General features: G+C 35.1%; 1 protein-coding gene and 1 pseudogene across 1 annotated transcript in view; one reads left to right on the top strand and one right to left on the bottom strand.

The window, feature by feature from the left end:
* Positions 1-19,534, bottom strand: part of Gmds (GDP-mannose 4,6-dehydratase) — a 625,359-nt gene that overhangs the window by 530,026 nt on the left and 75,799 nt on the right. The window lies entirely within an intron of this gene.
* LOC114107408 (grpE protein homolog 2, mitochondrial-like) overlaps positions 1-19,534 on the top strand; it is a 31,593-nt pseudogene that overhangs the window by 526 nt on the left and 11,533 nt on the right.

Here is a 19,534-nt window from a genome sequence, read left to right on the forward strand (position 1 = left end):
GTTCTTATAGGTAATGGTCAGTCAAGTGTGGCCACAAGAGGAGATGCAGGAGAGGCCCAGAAAAACAAGGTTTATTATCTTCCCAGGTCCTAAAGAAGAGGAGGCTGCAGGTGACCAGAGGCAAAAGGGAGAGCAGAGAGTGGACAGTCCAGAACAGAGCCTTAACTGGGGTTTCCAGAAGGGATAAGTAGGCATGGTGAACAGCTTAGGACCAGCGAGTATGAATACCTGTGGTGAGCTCAGAGCCCTTAGGGTAGTTATCTATTGATACAGAGTAGTATCTACAGATCAAGGCAGAGGAATATGGCCTCATGGGGTGAAAAAAGCAGACAAAAGAGCATGGCTTTGAACTGGTTAATTTCATACCAAAGATATACTCCAGCTGAGCCCTTCTAAGTGGCTTGTTTTAGGCAAGACAGTCTCTTCTCAGGCAGAAAAGTTTTTAAAATACCAGAGTATAAAGAAAAACACACAGAGAACATACACAACACACCAAACTATTTGAATTCAAGCATTAAACAACTGTGCCTGCTGGGTTCCCAGAACACAGATGGTATGACATTAGAGTAGGCACAAAGTTCAGTCAAGTGGGGCCACAGTGAACACATGAAAGAACAGAAAAGGATCCATAAAGAAGTTGGCATTTGAATGGAGTACTAAAGCAAAAGTGGGAGGCAGAAGGTCTTTCCAAGAAAAGGGAATGGCCTATGGAAAGGCACCCTGGCCAGCCAACTTAGCTCAAGTGTCTTGATGTTATGGAGCAAGGGTCCTGGGAGAGAGAACACAGCAAACAGAGAGAAAGATGAGGGCAAGCACCAGGACTCAAAGGGGGAGGGCAAGAATTATCAACTTTCAGTTAGCTGTATAATGATAATTAGTATGAAAAGGTCTGCATTTCAGCTCAATTTCTCAAGGATTTACTGAGTATAGTCTAAGTACATACACAACAGATACATTTAGTACCCATAACAGTTATGGAAGTCCCAAATATCATTTTTAAAAACAAATCCATTTCATTCCACCATTTCTCCTTTTCCCCATCCCTCTTCCCTCTTCCTCTATTTCCTCACTCTACTCCACTGATCTCTGTTCTATTTTCATGTGATTTCCCCTGCTGCCCTCTTTTACTATGTACATATATGAATATACCACAGTGAATTTCACATTTATGTAATATATAAAGCACCCATTTAAAAAAAAACTATAAATAAATAGAAGAAAGACCAGTGAAGTAGAGGGAGAAGAAAGGGGGGGAAGAAGAGGAGGAAAGAGGAAGTACTGGGAACTGAAATGGAGCAAATTATATTCCATGCATCTACGAGTACATCAAAATGAACCACAATATTTATGACTATAATGAATAAAAACATTTTAAAAACAGCCCAAAAGAAATACTTATACGTACATAGCAGGTATGTTTTAGAAGATGAAACACAAACTGCCAGTAATCATAAGAAAGATATTCTGAACCAGGGGTGCAACTCAGTGGTAGAGTGCTTCCCTAGCATGCATGATATTCTGAGTTCAATCCACATTTAAAGAGAAAAAGAAAACAAAGATGTTCAGTGCTTTGGTTTGGATATTAGTGTGACTCCCAAGGATTCACAAACCAGAAACTTGGTCCTTAGTGTGACTATGTTGAGAAGTGGCTGACCTTTAAGAGTGAGGGGGACTGGTGGAAAGGGGTTAAGTTATTGGGAGTGCTGCCTTTGGAAGGGATTAACACTGGTTGCACAGAGTGACTTAACACAACCTTCAAGCACAGGTTGTTATGCAGCAAGACTATCCCACATGCTTGGCCTCTTCCACATGCATCCAGTTCTCCTTCTATTTTTCCTTCATGTTGTGACAAAGTCAAGGGAGTCTTCATCTGAGGCCAAACAAATAAGGCTATATGTCCTGAACTTTCAGCCTCCAAAACTATGAGCTAAATACACTTTCTTTGCTTATAAATATCAAGCTTCTTGTATTTTGTTATAGCAAGAGAAACTGAATTAATATACTCATTTTTGTTAGCAATCACAGAAATGCAAATTACAACCACCATGAGAAAACATTTTACACCCACTAGATTAGCCAAAGTTTAAACATCTACCAAAATAAAAAATGTGCAAGCAAGATATTTGATTGTATATTGCTGGTGGGACTATAAATTGGTAAAATCACTTTGCAAGATACTAGTCAACTATTTTCCAGCATTGACATAAGATGTAGGATACAGCCTCAAGAAACATAAAGGTAAAGCTCCTCAAGGAGGGTGATGACAATATATAAAAGATGGACAACATCATCAGTTATGAGACATGAAGAAGAAAACATGATACCTACTATTGAGCAGTTTGAGTTTCTGAAAATAACAGAATATTCATACGAACAAATCCAGTAACAACCTCTGGTTATGTAAGACTGGAATTTAAATTACATAATCTCTAATGGCAGCTGAAGCGCTAAAGCTCTGCATTTTTATAATAATATCTAAGAAGATCAAACTTCATGGCTCCTTTACATATCTACTATAATTTACTTCTTTCCTTGTTCTACATTCCTACACAATCAAACACAGTTTTGACAAATCCTCCACCTCAAGTGCCTTTATAATATGGATGCTGGATTTCTTGGTTCTTCAACTAAACCACAGGCTCCTGCAAGAGTCTGATAAACTGTCTGCGTTCCTCAAAATGCCTTCCACTATTGTGCTGTGTATAAAGTAGTTCTTTTATCCCAATGTGGAACTCAGAAATAGAGTTAACTCTCAGGTAAAATCTGCCAAGAAAGCATTCTGAAAGATGAATTCTAAGCCAACCTTTTGAAGATGTAAAGGAACTTAGTTACTAGAGAAGAGAAAAGACAGCTTCTTGGTAAAGGTTATAATGTCTGAGTATGAAGACTCCAAGTGCAAGTTGCTGACCCAGCATACCATTAACTGACACTGGAACTAAAGGCAAAAGAAAATGAGAGTCCCACTTGACCTACACTTATCCAGTTTCTTCTTAACCTTAAGATGACTACTTTCTTAATGATATTTTAGAGCCAAAGGCAGTATTTTGGAATGAAGATAAAAATAGCTCTATTCAGAAAACTGGTTTTGATGAAATCTAACAAAAAAGTTACCAGTTGGCCAAAGTGATGGTCTGAAATGAATCATAAAGATAATCAAAATGGTAATCATTTAAACCTCTAACACGGCAGACTCTGCCAAGAGTAGAAAACCAATACCAGCTTCCCCTCACTCACATACACATGTTCAGAGTCCCTAATTTTAGTGGTACGTGACATTGGTTGCTAGCCCAGATGAGATGCTTGAGACTCTGAACTTAAGTTTCCAGTGACTTGGTCCAAAAGTATATTTTGATAATATTCCAAATGGGGAAGAAAGACCTAGACATCAGACTGCTATAATTTTAAAACCTTGGCATTAATTATCTCTAGCCTGGTGTTAAGACATTGGAAACCACTGCATCATTCCCAGATCATTATTCTGGATTCCCTACGTTTATCAATTTGTCCCTCCCCTCCCAGCTCATACACCATTACTATTCATCAAGTGACAACAGCAACAATCATACTTTTGTTAGGGTTCTGTTTCTCCATGAGATCCTTACAAAGCAGATCATGCTACAAAACATAGGACTTTTCTCTAAGATTCTCCAAAAGAATATTAAAATGTATCCAAGTCTAATAAATGCTTAAACTTAGCACAATTCCCCTGAGCATATTAGATAATTCAGCAACTTAGAAATCAAAAGTAGTTACATTTTATGCATAATGAAATAGATGTGTTGCTGACAAGTTGTCTTAACAAAATATTTACATATTGACTCACAGTTGAAATATGTTAGGAGTATTCCTTACTTAAAAGAATCCTGTGTAAAATCCTCTATAAAGGTTGTTGTATTCCAGACATTCTCAAAGTAGGGCACCCCTACCATAGAACTGAACTCTCTGTTTCAGTCCAGTGTTTGGAAACACACTTTTACTATTCCTGGAAGCACTTTCACATTTTTGTCAGATGTTGAGTGAGCAAGAGGGTAAATAACTTTTCAAAAGCATTTTTAGAGTAGTAAAACCTTAAGTTCCTTGCTAGAGGGGCTGATCCAAAATAAATTAAATGCTAGTGTGACTAAGCCGAATGTGGTAAATTCAGATTTGTAGTGTGAAAACCTCCAGTTAATGGATCTATTCAGTAATTCAACATGTACTTCGAAGTCCTAAGTAGGGAGGCAAAGTATAAATATAAGACTTAAAAGAATCCTCCCTATCTGGATTTCTGTTCTCAGCTAAGCTACTAGTGTTGACAGCAGGGGTTGTCCAAAACCTGTTATCACACCCTGGTGGGTTGCATCAGCTGTATGAAAGAGGTGGAGTTTAGGGAGCTAAAACACCAAATCTGAGTTAATCCATATGAGTAGCATTGATAGACATGCAAGCATACAGTAGAAACAGAGGAGAGAATGCTCTCTTGGCCTATACTGAAACACAAGCAGCTCCACACTCAAGATGCCACCCCTGAGGTCCATGAATACGCTGGGCTCCTGGGCACTATCATCCATCACTATGAGTTAGACTTGGAGAGGGCCCTCGAGATCAATAAGATCTAATTACATCATCAATGAGGAAACCAAAATCTTGGTAATATGAAATACAGAAGAAAAGGGAAAAAAATGAAGCTATCCTTTTGCTTGCCCAAAGTCACCTCAGACAGTTTAAGGTGGTTAATGGCTTTATCTTAGAATAATTAACTATGAAAGAAAAGGTAAATTATTATTTTCTTATTTACTGAGGAAAAAAATCATTGACAAGCCAGTTGTTTGGTTTGAAAAGATAATCAGTTTAGTTGATTTTATCAAAACAGAGGAAAAGGTACTGAAATTGTAGCTCAGCAACAGATCATGTGCTTAGCATGCATGAAGCCCTGGCTTCAATCCCCAGCACTACAAAATAATTAAAATTGTTAAATTTTAAAATGGAGGTAAGAGGAACAAGATGTTATCTTTTTATTTTTTTAGCCAAACTGCTGGAAAATATTGGGTTATTTATATGGGTTTCCTTTTGTTTGGAAACCTAATAGGTGGATAATTTAACCACAACACTCCAATGAACAGGCACACATAATAAATGTGCACATGAGGATTATGTAAAATTCTACCACAGCATGGCATTTTTAGCCACCTGAATTTAGGACCATTAAAAGAACCCAGCAATGTAGAGCAGAGCAGCTGTCCCAACACAAGCAGTGAGGGAGCTGAAAATATTCCCACGCCAGTTCTCTTGAATCCAGTCTATTTTATGCTCTTGCGTGGATTCAAGGAAACAGAACTACTATTTAAAAGTGCATTTACAAAGAAGCCTTTAAAAAGCGTCAAAATAAATTACTTTGAAGTATATTTCTCCAACACGCCTCCAGCGTTCCCTGCTTTTCCTATTTGCTGGTCCACAGAACCCAACTGTGACTATATTTAACTGCCTTTACAAGCTGTGGGGAGACTGAGCACACACAGCAGATCTCAACCAGAACTGTGTGCACTAACCAAGTCACAAGGTTGGGAGGTGTGGGAGTTTTCTTTTTCTTCCTCCTTCTTTTTTTTTTTTTTTAAACTGTCTCTAAATTACCTTATACTCTGAAAATGAACAGAAACTATTTAGAAGATCCTCTGTTTTGCTTTGCTATGCAGGTTGAATATTGAAGTTGTATTTTTATTATATTCATACAACATGCTCAAGCAAACACTATCAGATGTCACAGTATTCTAATCCATATTTTATTATTTCTCTCTTTAAAAAAAACACTCAATCTACCTAGTATATATTATGAAAAAAGATCAAGTATTTGTCAAACGGTATTCATTTAAGAACAGGTATAGAGAGATCAACAGTATTAGGAACTAAAATGACAAGAAAATGAACAATCTCTGATCAAATTTAAAATGAATGAAATATTTCACAGAGTGGGATATGCCTGGTTTTAAAGCCTACATCCCGCATCACCTCAAAACTGTCTCCACAGAGTTCTCAGGATACGTATTCTAGCATCAAATTGGCCTTACCATTTATTACACTATCCTCTGGGAAAATCACTTACTCTTTTTGGTATCAGTTTTCATCCATAAAATTAGGGATGGAAATTCTAAAATGCTTTCTTGAATTATTTCCATCTATCAGAAGCAATTATTTCCATCTATAAAGAATCCACAAAACTGAAACTAAAGAATATTCAAAAGACTGGATGTTTTGCAAAATTTGTAGATACTGGCTAAAAACTGAGTTGAATAACAGTAAATTTTAAAATGCTTTGGTTGACTAATATTTCTAAGTGTTATCAATACCTCTATCTTTATGTGATATTTAACGTAATCTTGTTCTATTCCACAAAATTTATACAGACCACATTTAAAATACATAGATTATAATTAGTTTGACAATTTGGAAACTCTGAATATGAATATGATTGTACTGCATTTGCACTGGCAAATTTCTGGCAGAGATGCCTGAACTATTAGAATATATCAGGATGTAGTAAGTGTATTTTCATGTATTTTTCTAGATACAGCTGTCTTTAAAATATTTATTTTCATTGAAGATTCCCAAGGCAAGTGGAGCTTTCAAAAATAATGCTGTCATATAAACATGAACACATAAGAGTGAATTCTAAGTAAACAAAGTTTACAATAAGTTTGTAAGATAGCCACTTGCTAGTTACATAATTCGGTGCAAGTAACTGCACATTTTTTTTTTTATTAAAACGGAAAGATGAATCTTATAATCAATTAACTAAGATAATATATGGACACTATTAGCCTAACTTCTTATTCATAATGATCTTCAGTATTATCAGTAATGTTTCCAAAGCACTGCTACTAAAGAAATACACAGAAAACTGTTCTTTATCTCTGAAAATTTATTTCCAAGTTTTCCATTCTGCAAATATTTCAAAGAAACTGATGCAGGTACATTAAAATAGGCTGGAAATCATAACCCAAGTTTATATAAACTGTTAGTTAGTGTTAATGTCATTATATTACATTTTTATCGTTATTACATAATTATATATTACATAGTTACATATATATTATGTACTACATTTAAGATTTTATAGGTTTTCCACATATGAAACAACAGAACAAGATGACCTGTCTAAACAAATATCAATTAGGAAAAAAACAGTTTAGAAATGGAGTATGCAATTTTTTCCTAAGGTAAACATTTATATAACATTAATTTTAAATTAGAAAGCCAACCATAATTGAAGACCAGATACAAGGTGACAAATCAACATGATAAACAGATAATGCTCTAATATGAAAATATCAATGTAGTAAACAAATACTTAAATTCCTTTTTTTTTTTAATTTTCTTATCATTTGGCTTTATTTCTTGAAGAATAGTGTTTAATAGTCCCCTTACTTGCAGGAAAACTAAATTCAGGATTAGCTTTCTAAAAAGTCTATTTAAAATAAAATTTAATTCAGTTAAGGCAATTTACTGGCCAATTTGGAAGATATTCAAAAGACTCAGAATTGGTTACTGTTATTAGCCAATGCAATTAAGTTAAGAAAGAAGGTGACAACAGAAATCATTATTTTTCAAATAATATAATTGTATGACTACAAAATCCAAGAATTTATTAAATTAATTAAAAAATTGTTGTTCAAAAGCAAGAGTTCCCATTTAAAAATACTAACATTTAAGAAAATTATAATAAAGAAATATCTCAATTATATCTTCAGTAAAATCTGAATACCTAAAAATAGTTAACAACATATTAGTAGAAATCATACAAAGAAAACCTTAAGCTCTTCAAAAATGTAAACAGAAAAAAATTTAAAATATTGAAAGACAATCCTTGCTCTTGGATTAAAAGATTCAACATCATGAAGATATTCACTGTACCCTAATTAACCTTAAATTTGATTCAATGACAGTTACAGGGTTTTGGATAGAATGTGACAAAATTCTACGCTAGAGCCGTACAAGTAGGCAAGACCAGAAAAAAATGAACAGAAAAGATGGAATCATGTTAGTTGTGAAAATTCAATATTATGAATTTACAGTAATTATAGCAGAGAGACAAAAATAATGCATTCAAAATCTGGATTGATTCCCTAATATACACAGGAATGTAGTATAAGATAAAGGTAGCCTCTTTCAACTAATAGAAAAGAAATGGATTATTCAACAAATGTTGCTGAGAAATAGCATTTTAGAAAAAAATATACCTACAGTCCTACTTCACTCTTTATCTCAAAATAAATTTCTGATACAACAAAGGTTAAAAATGAAATAATAGAAATACTTAGAAAAGCATGGATAAAGGCATTTATAATCTTAGAGCAGAGAATTTAAGTAGGACATAAAATTCAGAGATCATAAAGGAAGACTTACAATTTGACTAAAGGAAAATTAAAAACCTCTATAGGGTCAAGATTAATAATAATAATAATAATAATAATAATGTGACAAAAAAGAGGGGGAAAGTATCTTTAATACTACATAAAGAACAAACATCCATATACATAAAGAATGTGTCAGGCTGGAGTTGTGGCTCAGTGGTAGAGCACTTGCCTAGCATGTGTGAGGCACTGGGTTCAAGTCTCAGCACCATATATAAATAAATGAACAAATAAAGGTCTATCAACATCTAAAAAATATTTTAAAAAAAAGAATGTGTCTAAGAAGAAAAATAAGCAAATTAGCCAACAATCCAGTAGGGAAAAGGTAGCTGATAAACACGTAATTAACAGAAAACTTTTATAAAAGTTTTATATAAACCCTATTATGACAGGCACTCTTATAGGATGTTATTACACATACGTTTAGAAAACAATTTGGAAGTTTACATGCTCTCTGGTGCAGCATTTCCCCTAGGAATTTTGTACTCCAAACATGCTAAAAAACATGACAAGCTGCATATATGTACATGAATGAGAATGTTTATTTCAGCAAAGGTTAGAATTGCACATAGAATGTAACATTAAATAAATTTTAAAGGCTATACATTAGTGTGAGCATAAAAATATTTCTGAAAAAGCTGAAAAACTATGCTCTGAAGGGAACATGGAGCACTTTTCACAGAGTTTGATCTTTACCTTGTCCAGATAATACTTTTATGTAAAAAGTAAGAAGCAGCTAGGTGTGATGGGGCAGATGCTTATAATTACAGCTATTTGGAAAGCTGAGGAAGGAAGATCACAAGTTCAAGAACAGCCAGGCAACTTACAAAGACCTTTCTGATAGATAGATAGATAGATAGATAGACAGACAGACAGACAGACACACACACACACACACACACACACACAACTGAAGACCTAGCTCAGTGGTAGAGTAGCCCTGGTTCAATTCACAGTACCACCAAAAATAAAAAATAAAAACAAGAAAATAATAAAGAATTATTAAAGCTGTTTTTTATATTTTTATATGTAAACTTTCCCTATTTTTCCAAGTGATGCATACAACTCCAACACAATCACATTTATTGAAGACTTAAGTAAAAAAGGTTTTGATATTTTATGGTAGATTTTAGACACAAAAGTGGAAAAAACCGTGAAGTATATTTAGTCTTCCTTCTTGAGCTGTTGGCCCAGTCCATATTTTTCTGGATTTAAAAGAAAAATGGTCTGTGAACACACAACAATCCTATTTAGGAAATCTCTTGCTTCTACTTCAAATTCTATTCAATAACAAAATAATACATTAAATAAATTTTCTTTTCCATCTAGACTACTTAAATCATTTACATTAACCAATACATAAAAATGTTGAAAAAAATACTCATATTCAAAATTAAATTAAGATACTGGGAAGTGGTTAGGATCTATAATTCAAATGTTGGCATATAAAATAGGAAAGAAAGGCAATGACCACAAGTATGCACCAACTCTTTTCCAACTCATATTCAGTAAAAGATTTTCCACCTAAATTATGCCACTTGCTTCCAGACATTCATTGTCTGGTGCCACCCAAAACCTGTTCTCTTGACTAATTCTAAGGTTCATGATTACAACATATCAATAAACACATGAACAAGATGCAGTTATTTAAATGATCAGGGTTAAAGCTGGATTTTTTTCAAACTACTTACCATTAAGTACCTGGAATTCTGGCTAGACCCAAACCCATTGTGAATTTTATCTGGTTAAAGGCAAGTTTGATAAAAAGCCTCTTACTGAAAATATACAAAAGAAAAAAAACAAGTTTAGCTTAGACCAAACTGGTTTATTCCAAAGTTGAACCATAGGAAATTGCTAATATTCAATGGCTAAACTACAGTTTTTTACCTATTTCTTAAGGTTTAACCTAATACTTAACCATAAAAAGGCTGACTAATCAACTATTTCATAACAGTCTTTTTCAACTGATAATATATGTAATCATACTTATTTTTAAAATAAAATTTCCCAAACCAGAGCTGACACAAATGCTTGACAAATACTGACAACTTTAAAAAAGTAAACAAGCCAGTTTAAGTGAGACTTTATATGCCCAATGCAATACAACGCGGACACTACCAAATCACAAGGATGTGTCTGTTTTACTCTTTACAGCTAAAGATTATCTACAACCAAGTTTATCTTCACTATCTTTACTCTTTCACAGGGACTCATCTTTAACACAAAACACAAAAGGAGTCCAACTACAAAATGGACAATGATCTTTTCCCCTAACTTGACAATTAAGAAAGAAACCAGAAAATTGAACACTTGGTAGATTTTCAGTCTGACATGAAAGGTAATAACCATTTAAGTGGATGTCCTTTTTATTTTTTTTTAATTCTAGATGGAAACAATATCTTTATTTTATTTATTTATTTATTTTTTTTTTAATTTTTTTTTTATTGGTTGTTCAAAACATTACACAGCTCATGACATATCATCTTCCATACATTTGATTCAAGTGGGTTATGAACTCCCATTTTTTACCCCAAATACAAGTTGCAGAATCACATCGGTTACACATCCACATTTTTACATAATACCATATTAGTGACTGTTGTATTCTGCTACCTTTCCTATCCCCTACTATCCCCCCTCCCCTTCCCTCTCATCTTCCCTCTCTACCCCATCTGCTGTTGTTTAATTCTCTCCCTTGTTTTTTTTTCCCCTTTCCCCTCACAAACTCTTATATGTAATTTTGTGTAACAATGAGGGTCTCCTTCCATTTCCATAGTTTCCCTTCTCTCTCCCTTTCTCTCCCCCCACTCGTCTCTGTTTAATGTTAATCTTTTCCTCATGCTCTTCTTCCCTGTTCTGATCTTAGTTGCTCTCTTTATATCAAGGAAGACATTTGGCATTTGTTTTTTAAGGATTGGCTAGCTTCACTTAGCATAATCTGCTCTAATGCCATCCATTTCCCTGCAAAATCCATGATTTTGTCATTTTTTAGTGCTGCGTAATACTCCATTGTGTATAAATGCCACAGTTTTTTAATCCATTCATCTATTGAAGGGCATCTGGGTTGATTCCAAAGTCTAGTTATTGTGAATTGTGCTGCCATGATCATTGATGTGGCAGTATCCCTATAGTATGCTCTTTTAATTTATTTATTTTTTAATGTGGTGCCGAGGATCAAACCCAGTGCCTCACGTGTGCTAGGCAAGCACCCTGCCACTGAGCCACAACCCCAGCCTGAGTCGATGTCTTTTGTTGTTGAACTTCGTGACCAAATGCCCAAAATTTATTGTGAATCACTCTCATAAATGGTCCCCTATTTAAAAGGAAGCATTTTACTTCCTTACCACCAATATATGACAACTCAACAACTGCAATGTGATTGCTTCTGACTGACAAGAGATCAGTGTGTCCCAAGTAGTTGATAATAAGAACATAACCATTTTAAATGTTTCAAATTCAGGTCCCTTGTTCATAAGAGTTCCATATTAATGGAACACATTAGAATATCACATCTTTAGGAAAAATGAAGTGCCAGGATACCACAAAGCTATTTCCCTCTTAAGCAACAGCGTCACCAAATTGTTTGCTCATTCTTATCATGAAGAGTAAGAATCAATATCTTTGCTAAAAGTTACTTTTTAACCAGGTGTGGAGATTTCACAAATATGAGTCTAAAATTATGAAACCAAATAAAATGGCCATAATTGAAAAGGTATTTTAAACAAACATACTGAGGTATAAAGGTAACAACTGAGGTATAAAGAAATAAACAAATGACAAAGAAGATTTAAATTGCCCATTGTTATTTTTGGCATTTGGTAGATGTATTAGGATTACTCCCTTTATTTTTTTTTAACGATTCAAGAAATGTAGAATATGTAAAAGCTCTGCTGTCAAGAAAAATCTAAAAAGATGACAAATGTTTTCTTGTTCTGAATCTTTTTTGTTGATACCACTTTCTCATTCAGGATATAAAAAATGAAATATTTAGTACCATAAAAGTCAGTTCCCCCATGTGTAAGTTGTGTGTTATAATTATGAGGCAAAAATGTGAAGGAGAAAAACTAGGGACAGAGACATTGGCAATCGTTCAAAAATATATTTTCAGGTGGTGATAAAATTATCTATACATCACTCATACTAAAAACTTGGGAAAAAAAAACACTAACAAAAAAAATTCAGTCTAATGAACACTCATCTTGCACAGCCACAGCATAAGCTCACGCCATATACTCAATAAATGGTGAGATGAATGAGCAAACAGATTAGAATTAGGCATACAACCAAATACTATCTTTCATAACAAATGAAAAAGTCACTGGTTTTTAAAAATAGAGTCTTAGAACATTTATTTGATAATTACTGAAGCAAGATCATATTGATATTTTCATTTTGCTTAATAATCCAAAACCTTTAACTTTCATAATATGACCAATAACATAAATTACTTTCTTTTTATTCTAAAGTCAAGTAGAAACCAAGTCTATGATTCAAAAACATCACCACTAAAAAAATGTATTCTGTGCATGTGAACTTTTCAATTTTGACTCCGAATGTGCTTCTATTTTCTCTCACACACCAAATAGTCCATACTTTCTTATATAGCCTGTTAAAATGAAAAGAAAGCAAAAGCACCTAAGATTTTAAAGAAGAAAGCCAAATGTCACGGGTTTTCTCTGCAAAAGTCGTAGAAGAGAACAAAAAATGATCACCAAATTACTATAAAGAAAAATATGCAACAACTAACTCACTTTCTTCTAATTATGCATATAATGAATTTTTATTCCTCGTATTCCAGAGGAATTTAGCTTTGTGGAAAGTACCACAACAATTGATAAACACTAAAAACTCCATTTGCAATTGCAGTATAGCACAATCTGATTGTTTCTATAAACTCAGTGTGTTCTAGAGCAAAGCTTCTCAAACTTGACTGAACATCAAAATTACCTGACATCTTTTTAAAATTCAAGTTCTAATTCAGAGTGACTGGGCTGGGGTCAGAGATTCTCTGTCTCACAGGCTCTCAGGGGACACTGTCCATCTGTGAACCAAACTTTGAGCAACAAGGTTCTAGAAAGATCTCCCCTAAGACAGTCGCTCAAGTGCATTCAAATTATTTGTCTTCTTTCTAAGTGTGGGCATTATATTTCTGTGGTGGATGTGAGCTTTCCAGTCTCAGATGCATTTTAAGTGAGCCTAAAAACAAGCAAGTGGTAAGAATCTCTCTCTCAGCCCCATCACCAAGAACAGCTAGACTGCTAACCTGAATACAAAAAAATCATCCATCCTATGGCTAATCTCAACATCCAGATGTTGCTTCGACCAGATCAGAGATGCCAGCATTAACCTTGTCACATGAGTAAACTATCTCCATGCCAAAAGGAAATCTAGAGACAAAGAAGAGATTTGCCAAAGAAATTAGGGATTCGGTAATTAGGAAACCACAAGACACTAGGCTTCTTGCATCAGTCAGAGATGAATGGGAACATTTGCAGAAGTATTTCACCATTAGTCTGATTTGTGAAAGAGAACCAAAGGAAAAAACAGAAATTTTTAAATTCCTTTATTACCCAATACAATTATGTATTTCAGCCTAAACTAATGCTGGCACTGTTAGACAGGATTCTTTCATTCCTCAAGGGTAAAATGAGAAACAGAATAAATATAGGCAGCCTATGTTTTAGCCTCTCCCTGTGTATCGAAGAGAGACATCTCTGTTTGGAAATGGGCATTAAAACCTGCCTGATATAGTTCTGATTCACTATTGTCTCTAAGATGGTAGCTGAAACAAAAACAAACCTCAGCCCCCAAAACCACATCAATACCTCCCTCCTCATGAAAGCACCATTCTTTCATGTTCAACTCCCACAGTGGCCTTTTCATCACCTTGCTGGTTCCAACTTTTATTTTCCTTTTATAGTACTAGTAATGTTTTTTAAAAAAAATTCATATGTATACATAATGGAAACAGAAACCGAAAGTCTACCTCAGTTGACATTCAAATAACTCCCCTGGGAGGGATTCCTTAATTTATAGTAAGAAAATACCTTCTAGAGTATGGTTAGAATAGGCAACCAAAGTAAAGCATAAATATGCCCTGAGATAATTAGGATTTTTTTTTTCTGACAAACAAAAAAGAATTGTAAAGCAAAATTTCCCATCAATCTCAAACAGATGCCATATAGTTGTCAAAATAAAGTGGTGTTGTCCATCAGTTGGATGGATGTGATAATGTTTCAGAGGACCTCAACATAGAAACCTCTAACCTAGGTAAGAATCGCAGATCAAAACTGTTCACTTTGATTATAAGCTGCTTTGGATATCTGCTGGCCATCTGATTGCTACTAAGACTGCTGCTCTAACCTCCCTTCAGTATTGGAGGATGAAATGGGAAAAGGCCGGATGGGGGCACAGGAAATCCCTTCTGACTACTCCCTCTAAATTCTCTCAAACAAGTATACCCAGATATAGTCAGTGAAACAATAAAAAATATGAGTGTGGAGGTAAGAGGAGAATCAGTAATTATGTGCCCTGAGTAAGCAATACCAAATAAAATCTATCTAAAAAAGTAGATCGCATTTTTCCTCAATTTTTTAAAGCTCTTACTTATTAAATTTCATGCCAGTTTCATTCTTTTGGTGACAGCAACTGACACATATGGAGAGTGTACAGACATTATCCTAAAACACTTAACATGACTTCTTTCATTTAATCTTCTCACCTGATGAGTGAGCACTACTGTAACTACTGTAGGTGGAGATTTTCTCAGCGTAAAAGAACTAGGCTTTAACAAAAGTCTGACATCAACTCCTACTGTATTAATTCTTTTTTAAATTAATTATTGTCACATCACAGAAAGTCACTCATTTGTCACTACTGGTTTAAGTCTATGAAGATTCTGATGTATGATTGGCCAAATTCTACTTACTAAACCAACAAAGATTACAAAAATTCCAATAATTTTAACTTCTCTGTACTTTTAGTTATTCTTGCAATGTGAATAAACAACATTACCTTGAAGCTCTCTGAAACATTTTTAATAAACATTATCAAAAGTATTACACAAAGATAATTTTAAAAGATCATTAATCTTTAATTCCATGTATACACTGGTATTACTCATAGAGGAAACAAGCTATTTAAATAGTAATAAGTGCCAGGGGCAGTGGCACATACTTGTAATCAAAGCAGCTCAGGAGGCTAAGACAGGATGATCACGAGTTCAAAGCCATCTAAGGCAAAAGTGAGGCACTAAGCAAGTCAGAGCGACCCTGTCTCTAAATAAAATACAAAACAGGGCTGGGGATGTGGCTCAGTGGATGAGTGCCCCTGAATCCATGATACCAAAAAAAAGGAAAAAAAAAAGAAAATAGTAACAACTGACATTGAGTGATCACAGGTATTAACAGAGCCCTGATTATATGCCCCACCCTGCACACTATGAGTGCTAGCACAAGATTTATGAATTAGGCAGAGGATAAACAGCTTCCCTCAGGAAGCTTCAAGAATTTCTTTCAAATTTTTGTTTCTATTTGGGTCTACTTTAGGATCTGGAAATTCATTTCAGTATTATAAGAAATCTAGGTTGTGAAACACTGACCCAGAGATGGCTGAGGAGCCTCCAGCTCCTCATCATGATCCTTGAAACAACTTTCCTGGTACAGAATAAGAATGCACATGAGCAGGGTGAAAAGATAAAGGACCCAACAGAGATACCAAAACACCTTCTTTTCAGGCACAATTACCATTTCCCTAACTGTCCCTGAAACACAAATAAGGGGTAAGAGTTTGGTTTCAAAGGACTTCCTGGCTGTGACTGGGGCTGCTAAAAAGTCAGAATAAGTGAGGAGAAAGCCAAGACCTCATCCAAGCAAGTCACTAATGACAGAAGTTGCTGTCAATAAACTCAAAAGCAAGATCTGCCACAGATAAACTACAATACAGCTAATTCACTCAGGAAAAACAGAGCTGTCTCTCTGTGCATGTTTTATACCATAGGATATTCACCAAGAAAAATAATATTCTGCCAAGGAACATCTTAATGACACAGGAAATTGTCTATGCCTGATAAGGTCACTTGCTTTCACAGGCAAAATCTCTTGAGACTGAATTGGCCCCAGAGCCACACTAGGATATACATTCCAGTGCCTATTTTATTTAAAAATAATAATAAAAGCAGTCCATTTCCCACAGAGCAGAAAGAACACCTGACCAACAGTGGAGGCAGCTGGGTTCCAGTCATCCTTCTGCCCGCAGCTGGGCATCCCTGGAAACTTAAATGGGCCACAGTATCAGAGGCTGGTTTTTGCGCTGATAAAAAGGAACTGAATAGACAAGTTCAGAGATTCTCAAACTCTCCTCCCATGAACACCAGAGTTCCACAAATGAAGTCTATAGTTTTCTGTAGGTAAAATCAAATAATAGGCATCTGTTCTCAAAGTTCTTGGTCTTGAAACTACTTGTCTGCTAAGAGAAAGCAGAAATTGATTACTAACAGAATAGATTTTGTTTTTTACTCTTCCACTCTCATGTGCTCAGGGTTGAAATTTTAAACTGTATACCTAAAATAGTCATTCTTACTGCTAGTAAAACTAGTCCTGGCTGACAGAATCAAGCTTACCAAGTTTTCATAAAATTGCTACGAATATACCCCACATAACTTCTGGTACCTTGCTACATGACCAGATTTGAGACCCATAAGATTGGTGACCTTTAAGATGTGGCCTTGGGTTGAAAGGAGAAAGCAACAGTAATACATATATACTTCAACCCTCCTGCTCTTCAAGTTCTAGGGCCACTGTAATTCTCTTCATTTCCATCATCCTGTGTCCCTACTGCCACCCTCTATGCTATCACCTTATATGCTCTATGATCACATATAAAAATAAAAATTTAGAGGAGCAACAGTCCATTAATTTGAATAGGTCTCTAATTTTCTCATTGAGCCTCGCATTGCAATGCTGGTATGAAACTATCTTATGAAAAATATCAATAAGCTCTTGAAATGTCCAATCAAGACTAATGACGTATATCTTAGAGGCTAGTATATTACACTGAATGATGGTGTTTAGGTCTTTCCTAACAATGAACAGGCACTATAAAAATTGCCAGCAGCCGCATGACATCATGTGATCTGCCTTGACTCTCACGTGGAAAAAAAATCACCAATGAAAGTCAGATTTCCAAGATGTCTATGTCATGTGGGATTCTCAAGCTGATCCACAAAGTTCAAGAGAGACAAACAGTAAATGTACTGGTCAGGGTTCAACAAAAAAACAGAACAAGGGAGCCTGTGTGCATATGTATGAGACTTATTAAAAGCAATTGGGGATTGGTTCCAGAGAAGATGGAAATTCCAAAATCTGCAGTCAGAAGTTTTACATGCAGGGGAGCTGATGGTGTAGTTCCAGTCCTAGTCTGAGGGCTTAAGAGCCTAGAGAGCCAATGTTGTAGGTTCCAGGCTAAAAGCCAACAAGTTCAAAACCCAAGAACAGATGTTTCAGACTGAATCCAAAGGAAGGAAAAGACCCATGTCCCAGGAGGATGTCCCTCTTACTATTAACAGAGACTGCCTCTTTGTTCTATTCAGGCCTTCAACTGATTGGATGGGGCTCACTCACATTAGAGAGGCAATCTGCTATAGTTATTCTAATAATTCAAGTATTAATCTCACCTAAAAACAACGTCACAGACATACCCAGAATGTTCAACTAAATGTCAAAATGACACAAAATAACATCACATATGTTTACTGCATCCCCTACACTTGTATAGAAGACAAATCCATATTTTAAAACACCAAGGATGCCTAGTTATCCAAATGCATAAAAGAATGTCAGCTACTGCAACAAATAATAGACAGGGAAACATTTTCCATGGAACTTTAAAATAAATTTAGCTAAGAGATAAAGAATCAGATTCATGATGCAATGTTAGAAGATATGAAATAAAACAAGCAGTTCTGGAAAAAAGGCAGAAAATTCCACATATGAAAATATATAGTCATTAAAATTAAAAACAAGGATAAATTCAACAGCAGACTTGTTTTAAAAAAAAAAAAAAACAACCAAAGCAAATGTTAGGGGAAAAAGTCACCAAAAATGACTCCAAAATATATACAAAGACAGAAAATACAAAAGAAAAGAAACCTGGATGATAGAGCAACTTGCATAAGCATTCAATAGGAGAAGTAGTGATAAAAGAGAAAATGTGATTCACATAGACACTGGCAGAACACTATTCAGAAGTGAAAATAGACCTTATATTTAAAAAACATAACAAGTACTAAGCAGAATAAATAAAAGCAAGTCGATTTCTATTCATATCTAACAGAACTTCCATAAAGTAACTGACACAAATTATTCAGGAAAAAAAGGTGCAACTATTCCCAATGACTAACAGTAAAAGTAAAAACAACATGACAAACAGCTGCCAGTTCCTCTGCCTGTGTCAGGCCCTTTACTAAGGAAACATTACAATAACAATTATCTCTGTAACACAAGTAAACTAATCAAGTTCCCACATCTGAAATTCAAATTCAGATCTGACTCTAAATCCAAGAACCTTATTCATACTGACAGCACCTCTTACAAATAGCTAGAATAGTCTTTCCATCTGGAATGGCAGGATAAGATTTATGTAGGCAAAGATTCTAAAAGCACCTTCCTAGGTCATAGAATCAATAAGCAGCAAATCTAGGTCACCTCACTCCAAAAGCAGTGCTCTTTCTGCTGTGATAACTCATTTATCAACAGGCCTCAGTTTCTCCATCTGTACAAACATGGCCAAAGTTGACTCTTCTCTTTATTCCTCCAAAACCCTGCCTCCTTGCCAGCTTGTCACACCTACTGGGCAAAACCTCAATTCTACCATCTCACTCTTTCCTCCTCAGTCTCTTGTTTCCTTTCTCTGTTCCTAATCCCAAGCAGCTGAAATAGAACAAGGAAAATCCCAATGCAGACTGTTACCTCTACAAATAAATATGATTTGATTTCAACTACATCATCACAACTGCCTGGTAATCTTATGGCATGTGCCGCGTCACTGTTCCTAAGCAATTTTAAATTTTGATTCAACCACTAAGTTGTCCTCTTTCAGTGAATTCACCAATGACTTCCTAGATGCCTAATCCTGTGGACATTTTTTTC

Source organism: Marmota flaviventris, chromosome 6 (genome assembly GCF_047511675.1).
Source record: "Marmota flaviventris isolate mMarFla1 chromosome 6, mMarFla1.hap1, whole genome shotgun sequence".
NCBI classification, from domain to species: domain Eukaryota; kingdom Metazoa; phylum Chordata; class Mammalia; order Rodentia; family Sciuridae; genus Marmota; species Marmota flaviventris.